Source organism: Equus caballus, chromosome 7, assembly GCF_041296265.1.
Source record: "Equus caballus isolate H_3958 breed thoroughbred chromosome 7, TB-T2T, whole genome shotgun sequence".
Classification (NCBI taxonomy): Eukaryota; Metazoa; Chordata; class Mammalia; order Perissodactyla; family Equidae; genus Equus; species Equus caballus.
Genome location: NC_091690.1, coordinates 64063263 through 64079058, shown reverse-complemented (window position 1 = coordinate 64079058; position 15796 = coordinate 64063263). Strand labels below are relative to the sequence as shown.

General features: G+C 39.5%; 1 protein-coding gene across 50 annotated transcripts in view; it reads right to left on the bottom strand.

Moving 5' to 3' along the window:
• DLG2 (discs large MAGUK scaffold protein 2) overlaps window positions 1–15796 on the bottom strand; it is a 1837299-nt gene that overhangs the window by 182632 nt on the left and 1638871 nt on the right. The window lies entirely within an intron of this gene.

Genomic DNA, 15796 nt, shown 5'->3' with positions numbered 1-15796 from the left:
TGTGTGTATATATTTGTAATTAACGTCCCATGTTTCTTTAAACTAACAATTTTCAGGAGAGTTACCCACAGACATTTTCTACTAGGAGCACATTTGATATATTTTACCTTGGTAAAACTGCTCACATGACCCTAGATAAAGTCATGCACTGACATTTAAGGAGACATACATAAAAATTATCTGTGCAGTACTGACAGGAGGAGAAAGGATTGAGGTACATAAGTGTGTGTATGTGTGGATGCAGGTAGAAAGGAGTGATGGGAAGATAGAAAAATGATAAAATTATACCATTTGACCTCCCTCCCTCCTTCCATCTCTCCCTATGCATACATTTCTTATGACTTCTCCAAAGCTCAGGTTCTTCCCCTGAGGTCCACAGCTTGGATAAAGGACAAAGGTATCTGCAAGTGCTCAAGACAACTCCCACTCCAGACTCCGAAGGGCACTGTAGAGCTGCCTCAGCGCAGGGTTCAGTGAATGAACTGCACCTTACATGTCTGCCTCAAGACAGGAAACAAAGCATAGTGACCTCCTGTTGGAGGCAGATGTGAAGGTGACTGGCAAATTCTCAGGAACAGAGTAAATGAAACCTTCACATAAATGAATACATGAATGCATGCTCTAACACGTTCATCTCTCATCCCCATACCTATGTGAGGAGGCAGTGTTTGTATCTCTATGGGACATTTATATTTCAATATACTTGGACTGAGTTAATACGCACATCTCCTGATAAATATATTTAAAGATGGTCTGTATTGTCTACTGAGAGAAGCTATGCTTTGAAGCATGTCCAAATGGCCTTCAGAGTCAATACAAACTAAAATGAGGCTCTGTCTGCAAAGGCCAGAACTGTCAGTTAACACCTCACTATTTGGCCCCAAAGGCACACCCAGAGCTCTCCCCTCTCTAATCTTTGAATTATCTCCTTGTCAGGAATCTCATGGAGAGGAGAGAGTGGGACGTAAAAAGAGGGGAATGATTATTTCTAGGATAGCAACTGTGTGCCTGGCTTAGTGAATGTGTTAATATATTAACTCACTTAATCTCCCACAATTAAATGTGAACCACATGAGGGGAATGTTTTGTCTCTTTATTCACCCCTGTACTTGCAGGATAATTGCTGGCATGTAGGAGGTGCTGGTTCTGGCTATCTTCTTTTGGTCCTTGGCACCAATCCTGAACCTCCCACCCCAATGCTCTCCACTGTATCACAGGGGCTGGAAGCCTGAGAACCATACTCCCAGAATCCCTTGTCAGCAGGATTATAGTTTAGATTCTTCCAATCAGAGTACCTTGCATGAGTTTTGGGATGTGGAAGGGTGATGGCATAGTGGCATAGGATTATGCACTACTACCACTGCAATAGCTTCTCACAGTTTCCTCAGACTCCACAATTTACTATTGGCCTCCAGCTCCAGGGTTGCAAGAAACTATGGCTGAGATAACGGCTTCCTGAAATTTCTCAATTTGGGTGTAGCTGCCCCCAGCCCTGACCATCACTCCTCCAGCTCTTTTAACAATTTCTAAGCACATTAATACCCTGAAATACATTCCTTTCTGCTTAAAATACATAAGGTGCTGTCTGTTTTCCTGACTGACTTAATATTCCATAAATATCTCTTAAACAATTGAGAGAAAAAACAACCAATTCAATGGGTAGTACTATCGCAACCTTGCACTTGTAGAATTGAGGCTCCTAGATGAAATAACTGAAGATTACACAGCCAACCATTAAATATCAGAGTTGAGAGTTGAGTCCTAGACTGTCTGAAGCCAAAGTGCTTTTGCTTTTTCCATTCAAACACCATCCTCAGTGGGTATAACATACCACATTGCTGCCAACATCTTCTCTCAGAGGTTGAGAGCTGCTGTTTTTACTGTTCCTCCTTCTAGTGTACCACTGTGGCTAGAAATCTCCCTATAAATTGGAAGGTTGGATGGGTACATTAATTCCCAAGACAAGCGGTCTTCTAAATTTGTATTAGGCCTGGCAAGACACCCTGTTAAAAATGTACATTGTATTGCATTATCAGTGTAGATACCACGTGTGTGGGGCCCACAGTAGAAGCTTGCAAAGTATTAAGTAAGTGAACAAATGAGTGAAAGCTCACTGGTGTTGCTTGGCCAGAAGTTCCTTTGCAGATTGTATGCTCTGACTCAGGGGTCACTTGGGCCACAGACCACTTGCGGGTTGGTAATTCCATTAACCTTAATGCCTGGATCCCTCCCATTATTCAGCACAGTAACAATACCTCCTAGACTGTTGATTTTCCTTGAGAGACCTCACTTGTCAAGAGTATTGTAATTCTGAGGCAAATAGAGACAAGAATCCTTTCTACTTTCCCAATGAAAGATTGAGGCACTGAAAACTATTAACCTACTTCTGCTGTAATATAGAAGAAAAAGCATTGCATTTGAAGCCAAACAGATCTGTATTCTCATCCTCACTTCTGCCATTTACTAGGCCTGAAATCTTGGGCAAGCTGTTTCTGTGACCTCAGTATTCTCATTTATATAATGGTGGTAGTGATATCTCTAGAGCTCCTGGAAGGACGAGCCGTTGCAGACAGAAAACGCCCAGCATAGCGTCTGCCCCATGGTATGGATTCAAGGTGAAAATAGTATTGCCATAATTAATACTGAGGAAGAGTTTGTTGATACACAGCTGTCATCCTGCAGGCTGGACCGTGTTATTCCACAGGGCTCTCCAGTCCCAAACTGGCAGTGGTGGTGTGGAGGAACACTTCAAAACATGTTTTTCACACTCCTAATTGTACTACCTAGAGAGGTTACGTAATTGCAAAGAATTGAGCGTCTGCACATTATAACTTTTGTAGGCTTCATGGTGTCTGGTGCCTTTGGGTGAGGGAGAGTGGGAAGGGCTGGCACAGAGTGGGTGGAGCAGAATCGTCACACCTCACTTTCCCTTAAGATGAGATCCAAGATTAGACTCACTAGAAGATCCTACGGGTGGACAGGTAGAGTTGGGTGCATTTTGCATGCTGAGATGCGGTCGTTAGAGCTATAGCAATGCATGAGATGACAGATAGTTTGGGACTAAATGAGGAAAAACAGAACCACACGACCTGAGAAAACTCACAATACTAATCTCTAGCTTGGTGCTTGGTACACAGCAGATTCTCAATGAATATTTGTTGAATTAATAAACAAGTATCAGATTGGAAAGTGTGTCAATCTTTCTTAAAATGCTGTGTCCCCCACTTCTCTGATGACCTAGACTCAACTTATCTTTGAAAAGCTAACTGAAGTATGTATACATCCAGAATATTCCAAGTCTCTCAGTTTAAAAAAGTCCTCTTCTGAAAGCCCATCAGTCAGCAGCAATATTTCTCACTTTTCTGAGAGCTGGCAGGCACTATGAGTTTTCCCATCCTACTTTCAAAGCTTAAGCTCCAATTAGACTTTGAGGGCAGAGAGAATATTTTTTTGCCTGGTTGAAAATTCCTCAGGATCCAGCAGGGTGCTTGGCTACACCAAGCTCTCAATAAATAGTGACTTAGTGAGATTAATCAACTAGTTTTCAAGTAGTGTTAGAGAAGGAAGAAATAAATGGAATGCTTTGCAATCTTAGAAGTGTTGAAAAATGAAATATGTGCGCATAAATGAGTAATGCTCACTTTGGAGAAGAGAAGACGTAAGGAACCAGAAAGAGGGTGCTGAGCTACTGATAAAAGGAGAACTGGGGTGTGAGGGAGAATCCTGCATGGAAGAGGCTGGTAGAGCTGGTTCTGGGAGAGAAGAGATGGGCTCTCCTTCATTCCTCCACCATTCCTGGGTTACCTTCTTATGTCAAGTACTATACTAGGCAATGCGGATACAGTAAATAAGCCACAGTATCTGCTTTCAAGAACTTTACATTATGCTGCTGGAGTAAAACAAGGAAATAGCTACAACATAGCACACAACTCAGAACAGAGGAGAACACAAACAGGAGGTATACTTTTTAAAGATTCGACTAGCTCTTGGGTGCTCTGTCTCTGCCAAGGACGACCTGAGGGATATGACAATCCAGTGATTTGGAGTTAAACAAGCTTGTAGGAAGAGAGATCAGAGAGAGAATTTCCAGACTACAGAGCTTACCATTTTCTTTTATCTTTTCAACTGCATTTGTTGTTTAAACTACAATAATACATATTCAAACTATTATGTGCCCTCAACCAAAGAAAGCCAGACCTGGCATGTCTTTGTTCAACGATTAAGCAACTTGCCTAAAAAAAAATTGCATAGTCTCTATTGCCCTTTTGGAGGTCCTCTGGATGCTTTTTAGAGAATGAGGAGTGCACTGCCATAGAAACATGGGGTTGGAGTTCTCTGTCAGCTGCATGCGTTTCAGGAGTGAAAAAGACAAGGAAGTGACACACACAGGGGTGCATGGATGTTTGGAGACAAGTCAAGCACTATCACATTCCACTGGGATTTTTCTCAGGCTCCTGTCCAAGTTGACCTGCTACCTCCTCCATGATTTTTAAAAACGTGTCATGTTCTCTGCTTCACACTTTCACTTAGCCCTGTTTTTTAGATCAGCCCATCCCATTGCTAGAAAGATCTCATTATCAAAAAGTTCTTTATAGAGAACTGAAATCTCTTTCTTTTAATTCCCCCCACCATGAGATCTACTTCTGCCCTCTGCAGTTACATAAAATAAGTTTATAATCTCTCACCTTTTTGAAGTCTCTCTTGTATTGAATAATGTCATTGTATTTGTTGTTCTTATTCGTGAACCTAAGCATCCATGGTTGCTTATATTTTTATCTGAGAAAGTTTCTAGACTTTTGTTTCCCAAATGGCTACCTCTAGAAACAACTTAATTATAATTATCTCAGGAAGACACCCCTGACCTGAGCCCCAGATTCCACTATGGGCTGAGAAGAACTAATACCCAAGAGAACATCATGACTTTCCCAAAGTCACATCATTGATAAGTAGAATGGGCACAATTCAAAGCCAGGGCTTCAGCTTTCCATGCCAGTTCCCATCCAACCTATAAATACAGATTATAGATTTTGGGGCCAGCCAGGTGGCGCAGCGATTAAGTTTGCACATTCTGCTTCGGTGGCCCTGGGTTGGCCAGTTCGGATCCCGGGTGTGGATACGGCACAGCTTGGCAAGCCATGCTGTGGTAGGCGTCCCACATATAGAGTAGAGGAAGATGGGCACGGATGTTAGCTCAGGGCCAGTCTTCCTCAGCAAAAAGAGGAGGATTGGCAGCAGATGTTAGCTCAGGGCTAATCTTCCTCAAAAAAAAAATAGTCTTTTTCATTCCCTCTCCAACTAGACCTCAAAAAACACAATAGTCTCATTCCAGCCCTGTTTGCCTACGGTCAATAATCTTCTTCCAAATCCAGACATACCCTGGGACTGGCCTGGGCAACCTGGTATGTACGGTCACTCCTGTATATTTCCTGGGGCATGTCTGCCCTTTGATAATTAAAACTGCATGTATTTATAGGCATAAACCAAAGGATGAAATACAGAACAACATGAACAAAGGAGATTCATTTCAAGAAAATTTCTTGAAATAAGCTTTTGTCTTTTGTCTACGTTAACGATTAGATAACCTTTTCTCAGTGCATCCAACGAATTTTCAAATGCATTTTTTATTCATTTGCCCTTCGAAATACAATTATTGCCATTTAAAGGTGATATGCAAACTCTGTCCTACCTACACTTATTACAGCTAAGGATATGACATTCAGACTGACATACATTGCTAGAGGATGGTGTACATGGAGCTTATTATATTTATGACGTTATTATATTAACATCATAATTATGATGTTAATACATTCTCGAGTTCAATTAGAATTAGAATTGTAATTAGAATTCTGTTTTCATTTCTGTCAGTCCTGAGGTTTCAGGTGAATTTTAGTTTCTTAGTCCCTAGCACATATCTTAAAAGGGGCATTTCCATGTGATCTTCTCAAACACCGATTACAGGAATATAAAGTTGACAACATGGCAGTCAGTCCAAAAATGAAACCAGCTTGTCCAAAATTTTTAGGGTCTATGCTAGAGAAATTAGTGATGTTTTCTCCATAAGTAGCTAACTTCCTTCTAGTTGGTCCAGGGTCTGCTACTAGGCATGTGCAGAAATCAAGGAAGAGGAGAGGAAGCATGGCCTCTTCCTCCCACTCAAATCACAAACTCCTGGAGAGATGAAGTGAAAAAACAGAATCATAGAGCTCAAGCTGAAGTCAACAGAAGAAGAAACTTAAATGGACAGTAAGTGTCATGTCTGGCATCATAGATGCAGTGGGCATTGAAACAGGGTAGGATTTTCATAGAAAGGAGGTAGAATGGAGGGCCTTCTGACTCATGCACAGAAATATCCAACTGTCAATTTGTAAAAATGTAGGAATAGAAAATCCGTTATCAACGGTTCTGCTTCAGCTTCACCTACCACTTTTCTATGCACTGACAACACATTTTATAGGCTAGGAACAAAAAACTATACAGAGTCCCAGGACACACTTTGCTCTTTCATGTCGCTGTGCCTTTTTATAGGCTACTCATTCCACCTGGGATACCCTTAGTCCTTTAAATTCTGAGGAAACATTCCTTTCAGAGAAGCTTTCCTTAGTCTCTCTAAGTAGAGATAATCTTTCCCTTCCCTGGGTTACCTCTGTATTTTGTTAACACTAATATAATTGTATTCAGATCCTGATATTGTAATTTAAATTACAATAAAATAGAAGTAAAATTGTGCAGATATTTGTCTTTCTGCTAGACTGAGAGCTTCTGAAGCTCAGGGACCCGTCTTCCTCAGCACCAAATCCCTAGTCCCTGGCAGAACTTAGAAGACAACATAAATTTGCTGAATTTAATTGAATCTCCAGTTAGCAAAAATTTCTTCTTCATTCCCTGGACAAATAATTTCCTTGCTCATGAAAGTGCTCTATCAGAATCTTTTCCCAATCCTGAGCTTGCATTAATTGATCTGCTTATACACTGGATGCCTAATATGAGCCAGGCAGGGTGGTAGGTCCCAGGAATACAGTGGTGGACCAAACAGACACGGCCCTTCCCCTCATGGACTCCCTCCCCCTGTTCAAACTCATTAAAATTGCTCATTCCTATTAATTTACTATAAAATAATATTCTTGCCTCCAGCAATAACTTTTCAGTTCGGAAGGCCGTGTATAAAAGCAAATTGGAGGAGAATGCTGCAGCTGAGAAATCTATAAAGAAACATTCTATGCCACTGCGACCCTTGGAAAGTGTACTCTTTATTCATGCATATATGTATATGTATCACCATGTACACGTACATTTCTATGCCAAAAGTATGCACATATTATAAATATATAACATACAGTTAAGGCTCACAGAAGAATACTACCCATTTATAAATAGAATATCCCTGGCTTTTCAAACTTAGACCCATTTAATTAAAAGCATGGCATGGTTTGGACCTTTAACATAATGGCTTATGATTTTCAAGTTTAAATCTTTCAGTGTTGGGCCTTTGTTACTTTTAACCCCATTGTAAAGACTCCACAAATGTATTTATGCCCTGAAACTGAGAGAGGGACAGATAGCCATTCCAACCTTGAAAATAAAGGAACAAAGAAAATATTAAAACCAAACAAATTCAAAAAGCTATCATGCATTTTCCAGCACCCAGAACAGGGCTAAACAAAATAAGCACTAAATGAGTATTTTATGAATAACTGAATAAATGAACGAAAGAATACTTGCAATTATGGAATTTTTCACTAGGGCAAGCCAATGGAAGAGGTTATATCTAATAGGAAAAGACAGTTCAAAACCAAGTCTTGACCCAAATAGTAAAACGAACTTTATCTAGATGATAAAAACAAAAACCAAAAACCCCTAAACCTTACAGTTATGCTTTAAATTCTTTGTTCTCTCAAGTCTCAGGGCAATGATGTACACTTTGATGGGTGTACCTAGCTCAACCAGCTTATCTGGCTAAAGTCAGGAATCATTTAACATCGAATAAATTTCAGTGAAGATTAGAAGTAAGCAGATATCCAATTACCGTCTACATTTCCCAGTAGTCTTGCCAGATTCTGTAGAACCTTCTTCAGCTACCGTGCTTTTATCATTCCTGGGCTTGCTCTACGCAAAGCAAATGAAGTAGATACTTGTGGTGGGGGACGCTAACGCCCATGGGAGAAGATGAAAGCAGGAGGAAAGGTCAACATTTACTGAGCTCCTTCTTTTTGTAGGCCCTGCACTTGGTTCTGGACACACAGGAAGAAAAATAACACACTCCCCAAAGGCTCTCTATCTATATACTCAAAACTCATTATTGGACACCATAATAGATCTTCATATACATATTCCTCATTCGTAATTTAGTATCAGAAAGAATATCTATACTACAGAAGGGAACAAATCCCTTTGGGCTCTCTCACATGCACATATTCATGAGCTTCTATATTTGTGTTGTCATAGATGAAGAAATTTTATCAAAAACCCCAGCAAGTTCCACCTGGTCTGAGAAACAGGTTCTCTAGGGGATATCATGTATGTTTGTACGAATTCATCTCATTGGACTGCTCCTGGGTGGGTAACTAGCTAAGAATTCTGAGGGATAGATGAATTCCTTTCCATTGTGAACATACACACCTAGAAATTTAATTAAAAATTTGGCAATATAAGTAAATTAATATTTCCAATATTAGTATCCTACTGAGGAGTGATTTGATTAAAATATTCTCCTTAAAACAGTAAAAATAAGGCAAATTTTTGTTTGTCTTGGCTGCTTCAGTGGAGTTTGGATCAAAGGCAAGAGCATTGACTAAATCACCTGGCAAAGCCCCCTCCAGTCTTTCCATTCCATACTTCCCAGAGGTGTCATTTCTATTGGTACAAAACAAGCACGTGCAAAGGACTAAAAGAGTGTTCAGAAGACTATAACAAGGAAGTTGATGAAGGGCTCCTTGGAAATTTTGTAAATTTACATGCAAAAATTAGGTTCAGATAACTATAATCAAATTTGTTTTAATGGAAGGAAATTGTTTTTCTTTATATTTTCCTTATCTCTATGACAACCAAATAGGTTTGGAACAGTGCTATCTTATGCTAATTAAGAACATGCCCTCACAACATGGAATTCCATGAATATTAAATGCCAATGTGTGAATTATCCACTTTCAATCAGGCTGTTACACTCCTGGCTTTCAGTTATGAGCAAACACTGTTTTGCATAAAGAACATGAATTGAGATCTGTTTCTTAAAAATTAGGTGAAAGTAGGGGAAATGAAGGGGAGCCCATTGCTTGAATTCCACACCCTGATGTAGAACTTAAATGTCTGTATCCACTCATTTCTCTTTTCATCCTTCTACCCAACATTATTGAGCCTCTCCTATGAGCCAGTCAATGGGAGGACAAAGAAAAACCTCTGTCCGTACTAATGAGCTTCCTCTGGTGATGGTGACCCATACAAACAGATAATTATGAAACATGCCTGGAGCATTTGGGATAAAGTGGGGAGATGGAACCTGCTGGTAGGGAGGGAGGGAGGGAAGAGGACCATCCTCTAGGAAGATACAAAAAAAACACAAAATGCTTATTTGTTTATTTATTTATTTATTTATTGTTTTATCTATAGCCCTACTCAATTTTCCTCTCCCGTATTATTTTGAAGAAAATCACTTTATCTGTGAATATGTGACTGTGTAGCTCTAAAAGGTAAGGAGCTATTTTTAACATGACCACAATAACATTATCACATCTAAAATATTACCAATAACTTATCATCAAATATCCAGTCGATATTCAAATCTCCAATTGTCTCATGAATGTCATGAAATTTTTTTTTTACACTTTGTTTGACTTTGGATCTAGTAAGATTCATTGATTACAATTAGTTTATTTGTCTTGTAAGTGCCTCCCCTATGTCTCTTTTTTCTTTCTTCCTTACTTGTTGAAGAAATCTGAATTTTAAAGGATGAGTGGGAGATAAGACAAAGGAGAAGGGGGTAGGGAAAGAAGTCCAGAAAAATGGACTGCCGGGAGCAAAAAATACTGCAAAGGCATTGAGGCCTTACTTGCTTTCCTTAAACATACAAACTCTATGATCACTCTTAGTTTAGAAACACTGCTCAGTATACATTATCTCCTTATAGTGCCCTTCTCCATATAACTAGTAAATTTTCCCATCATCTTCAAGGCTCAACTCCAGAAATTATCCCCCAATTTCTCAATCCCACACTGTCTCCACCCTTCCTTGAAGGATGTATCATCTGATGTCTATCAATTAGCCATGTTAGATGCTGGGAACGCAAGGATAAATGAAATCAAATCCCTGCCCTTAAGAATCTCACTGTGAGGTGTTTGGGGCAAGAAAGGAGGTGATGCCATACTCTGGTCCATAAATGTACATTTTCCTGTATAACGTAGTCATAGCAAGCACATGCTTATTGTTGGTGAGGCATAAGCTGGAAAGCAGAGTTAGAAAAAGTTAGATTTGCTATAAAATCATTAATAAATAGTCTTTCTCTTTGAATTGCTACTTAAAGAAATGGAAAGCAAGACTTTGTCAATAGGCTAAATACTTAGGCTGTGTGCTTTTTGCTTTTTCTAATGTTCCTATGTTATGCAAAGGTTATAAGAAGACCAATAATAAAAGATTAGATAATCAAATTATAATGAGTTTAGCTAGTTCCCTACGGCTCCCATTTCTACCTTTTACATTGCTATTGAAGCAAATGAATCAAGCAGTATAAAAATGCATTACCCAGTCATATTTTAAAATGATGCTCTTGACGTGGAATGCCCAAGAACACTCTTTTATTCACTTAAGGGCTGTCAATATTTTCTTGGGTTTGCTTTTGGTCATTACAAGTAAAAAAGTACATCTTCCTATTCACCATGCCAGCACCTAATACAGACTCTTGCATATAACGAGCAAGAGTGGATGACATATGGGCTTTCCTGCCACTTTCTAGCTGTGTGAGCAAGTCTCATTTTCTCCTCTCTTCTCAGAGTGCTGTTACGAGAGGTAAACGAGATAACATGTACAAAGTACTTTGCACTGCACACAGTAGCAGTAAACAAGTGGGAGATTAAGTTATTATTTGTTAAATAAATGAATAAAAAATTATACTTTCTGCCCTCATCTTTATTCCTGTCCTACACAAACCCCTGACCAATCTCTCCAATCTCAAATGATATCTCCTTTACCGTTCTTTAAAAAATTATACAGGATTGTCTTAAACATCTTAGAGCCTAATTATACATTGTTTCTGTGTCTGAATTTTATTCTCCTCAATTGTAGCCATAAGTCCTTAAAAAATAAGATGGATCTTATACAGAAGCGATGTCAAAATATTTAACAACTAGCTGTGCCAGGCATTAACACTTTGGTTAATCTTTAGTTAATTGATTAACTCTTTAGTTAATCAATTAGCTCTTTAGTTGCTTGATCATTTAGATGTATGAAAGGGCTGGGAAAGGCACTGGAGTTGGGGGGGGGCAGTCTAAAGCAGCTTGGAGGGGGGCATTCAGAGGCCCCAGGGTAGAAGCTATTTACTAACAAGAATGTACATGTTTCAACGGTTTAAGAACCAGGAGTACCGTACGCAGGCTGAATATGAGTACTGGTCTCTTTGATACCTCTTTGGCATCCCTTGCTCGTCAGGAACTCAAAACACTTACTGACGAAGTGATAAATTCAACCAAGAAACAGCTTTTCTTGCTATTTTCCAACTTGTACAAGGAAACCTCAAAACAAAACAAAGAAGAGTTTATCTGCTTTGTGCTATGAGGAAGTGAAGTTGTGTCACGGGATAGTGGTACCTTTTAATCCTTGGATGACATATGTGCTTTTAAATCAATATTATCCATCACTCTTCCACTATTTTTCAGTTGCTTCTTTCTCTACACTGAAGAGCTGTCTAATTTGAAGAGGAAGAAACCAGTGCTCTTGGGTTTTCCACATGGTCACTGCAGCCTTCTCTAACTCAAGCATGTTTTCTGAGATAGTCTCAGGTTCCTCACTGACACAGCTGGGCTGGCATCATTTGCCCATGCCTGGCTGCAAGTTTTCTGAATAGATTTGTGGCACCAGAAGCAAGCGGTGAGAGGAAACATACTCAGATTCTGTTTTGTGCCATTATTGAGCATTCTTTGGAAAGAAGCTAGACAAACGAGTATTTAGGAGCATGCTCATTAAGTAGGTAGTTTGACAGCATCGAGACAACCTTAGTGAGTAAAACGTTTTATGATTTTATTTGGATGGCATAAAATTGTGAAGAGTGCAAGCACACTTCCTATAGAAAGTAAACAATAGTTTTGTCAATTCCTCTTCTATGCTGCAAAACTGGAAAAAAGTCCAAAACATAGCTAATAAAATTTGGAGTCGGGAGTTTTAGTGGAAACTGTTACCAAGCCTATCCAGTACACTCTCATCCAGGAAGTATTTTACTTCCCCAATGGAAAGAAAAGGTGAGTACTGCTCAAGACTGAAGAATGAAGAACTGAAAAATTATACAAACTGAATCACAAAGACACCGAAGTTAAATCTAATTTTCTATGGAGCGTTGATTTTTCGCTAACAAATACTTTATTCTAGTCTATCGGTTTCTCAATGTGATATACACTACACATTTAGCAAGCACAGCTGTTCAAAAGTACCGCCATTTGTCTTATATCATTTTTTAGCATCACAAATTTCATGACATCAAAATTCAAATAAATCTGAGGCATTGGGTGAGTCATTCACCTTCTTGAACAGTTTCATAAAAAGCAAAAAAAGAGAAAAAAGACGACAATGGTATGGTCTAGCTCTAAAATACTATAATTTTGAAGCAAGAAACATAAATTTTAAGGTTCTTACTGAATTGACTCCAACTCTGTACTCACGTCTTAAAAAATAAGAACATATGACCATGGTTTAGCTTAAAACCCAACTGCCATCATCCAACAGCAGGTTTTGATGAAACTGATAAGTTAGGTTTTCTGTTAATTATACCACTGGGCAGATGGCTTCTGGCTGGTAATTTTCATGACAGTGTAAAGTGAAGAAGAGAGTTGAACAATTACCTGGTTAGTTTTGTGACTGAAGAGAGCTTTTTTCTTTGCCCCGAAGCCTTTCCCTCTTTCTTATCTCTAGGTAAACCCTTACCATCATGGAAGTTAATTTAAGGACATGCCTGATCATATGCTTGGCCTTCTTTCCACTATGTTATGTACTAATTCTAGTGGACATTTGTACATTATGCATTATACATATCACAAGTTGAAGATTGCTGTTGGATGTTGTGCCAGCATCCATTACCGCCAGCATCTTTCCCTAAGAGCAACAGCTGCCAAATTTTGTTTAGGGACTCTAAAGGTCACCGGAAGGCTGTCTTTATCATGTCTACACTTCAGAATGGGATTGGTTTTGTTCATGGGCAAGCCAGTCCATTCAAAGCGAATCTCAGGAACCATTCTCAGGATCTCTTTCCGGCTGGGAATGACTAAGAAAACAAGTTGCCCAGGAGCCAGTGACATCTGTCTTGGGACCACAAGGGCAGTTAAGATGTAGCTAATCTCAAGATAGGCAGCATGACAAAACCAAAAGAAATGGATTTCTTGACAACATTGTGAGGCGCAGGATCAGACCTCTTGAAGCTGCTTTTATTGCTGCACTTTGGGTTACAGTCACCAATGCATTCCCTTTATTGAGCAAGTCAGTTTGAGTCATGGTTTCTGTTACTCGCCATCGAAAGCAACCTTACCTACTCCTGTTACGGCACAGCAGGAATTACATTGTGTTAGAATTGTGGGCTCATGTGTCCATTTCTCTTGGATTACAAACTCCTTGAGTTTAAGGATTATGATTTTTCATCTTTGTAATCTCAGCACCTAGCAGAACATCTGGCACTAGTCTATGCTTAATAAATAATAATAGACAAATAATCAAATAAGTAAATGAAGCAAGCTAATCTGGATTATTCAGACCAGAAAACATCTCTTTGTCCCAAGTCTTTTGCATTTTTTATATATTTGACTCTACTCTTCCTACCAAGTTAGAGATATACAACATACCCATAAATATTTCCTGCTCTAATTCAATTCCCTAAAAATGCTTTTTTCTTCTAATTATATAGAAAATGCATGCTTATTACATAAGTTCAAAAGATACATGAAACACAAAAAGGAAAGTAAAAGTCAGTGGGATTACCATCACCCATAGGCATACACTATTAAGAGTTTTCAATGCAGGGGCCGGCCCTATAGCCGAGTGGTTAAGTTCGCACGGTCCACTTTGGTGGCCCAGAGTTTTGCTGGTTTGGATCCTGGACGCAGACATGGCACTACTCATTAGGCCATGCTGTGGCGGCGTCCCACATGCCACAACTAGAAGGACCCACAACTACAATATACAACTGTGTACTGGGGGGATTTGGGGAGAAAAAACAGAAAAAAAAAAAAAGAAGATTGGCAACAGTTGTTAGCTCAGGTGCCAATCTTTAAAAAAAAAAACAAAGAGTTTTCAATGCAGAGATTAAATGCTAAGTTTTGCTTTGTCTTCTTTTTGTTTGTTTTTTAATCTTCCTGTGCCATCCCTACTCCCACCTCTGCTAAGCAAAATAAATGTGGCACAAACCCTAGTCATCACAGAGTCATCAGTTTACCTGTTGCATTTTCAGATTGGGTGAACGTTTAATGTAGGCACACTATGTGCTAAATATTTACTGTACCAGATGCTTTCACATGGATGAGAAAATAGCTGTTTATTGGGACATGATAGTTTTTACTGCATTTAAAAACAAAAAACAAACCAAAAGCCTCAAAACCCCAAGATTCTTAACAATTATAGAGATTTTGCTGCTTGGAACTTCTCACTGTTAGTTCTCCTTAGATGGGTCTTTGTATCCAATACAACACAAGATGAAAAGGAGCCATTGGGAGAACGCGGCACTGGACAGAAGAAGGGGCTGTAATAATGATAGAAGGCCTCAGGAAGACACTGATTGCCATCTCTGCTTTTCATTCCCGCCTGTAAGGCAGGGTTCCACTGGGATCCTTCAGGCAGACTTCCGTCAGTCCCCAGGACTAAAGGTTACAGCTGCAATTTAAAACTGGAGATAATAAAAGGGCACCTGAAATTAGCAATGGCCTCTCTGAGCAATTATATTTTCCAATGGCATAAAAGACAAATGATAGACAGTTTTAATCCAGTTGACCCTAAAATCACCTTCCAATGTCAGTCTATGCCTTTGAACTGGAAGAAAGGCCAATGCCTAGCCTTGATGGATCAGGTTGTTGTCAATTCCAAAATGGAACTTAAAAAGCTTTCAGTCCGAGATCTTATTAGCTTTGCCTACTTTCTTGTACAACTGATTTCTTTTGGCTTAATCGGAAAAAGGTCAAAAGCAAAAACAAACAAAAGCCCCACAAAACCAACCCACTGGAAATTTTAGCTTCACTACATTGAAATATAAGTAAACATTCTTCAATGCAGAGTAGAGCTGTCCCTAACATTTTTGGGGCCCAGGACAAGAACACAAGTGGAGGTCTCCAGACCTGGGCCAGCCCCTCTTTTATTCCATAGTTCCTTCCTGCACCACAAAAGGCCTTTCATGTAGATATGTGGACATCCCAACTCATGAGCCCAAAATCCCACCCCAGGCCACTCCTTACACCCATCCAAATAGTAGCCTCTTTGTTTTCCCTCATACCCACGAGTGGGCACGCTGTAAAGCTCCTGGAAGCGGGCTCAGGATTGTTAGGGGAAGAAATTCTGGGGTCCTATTTACCCTGAATGTGGTCTAGAGAGGAAGACTCAAATGGGCCCATCCTCTTGGTCC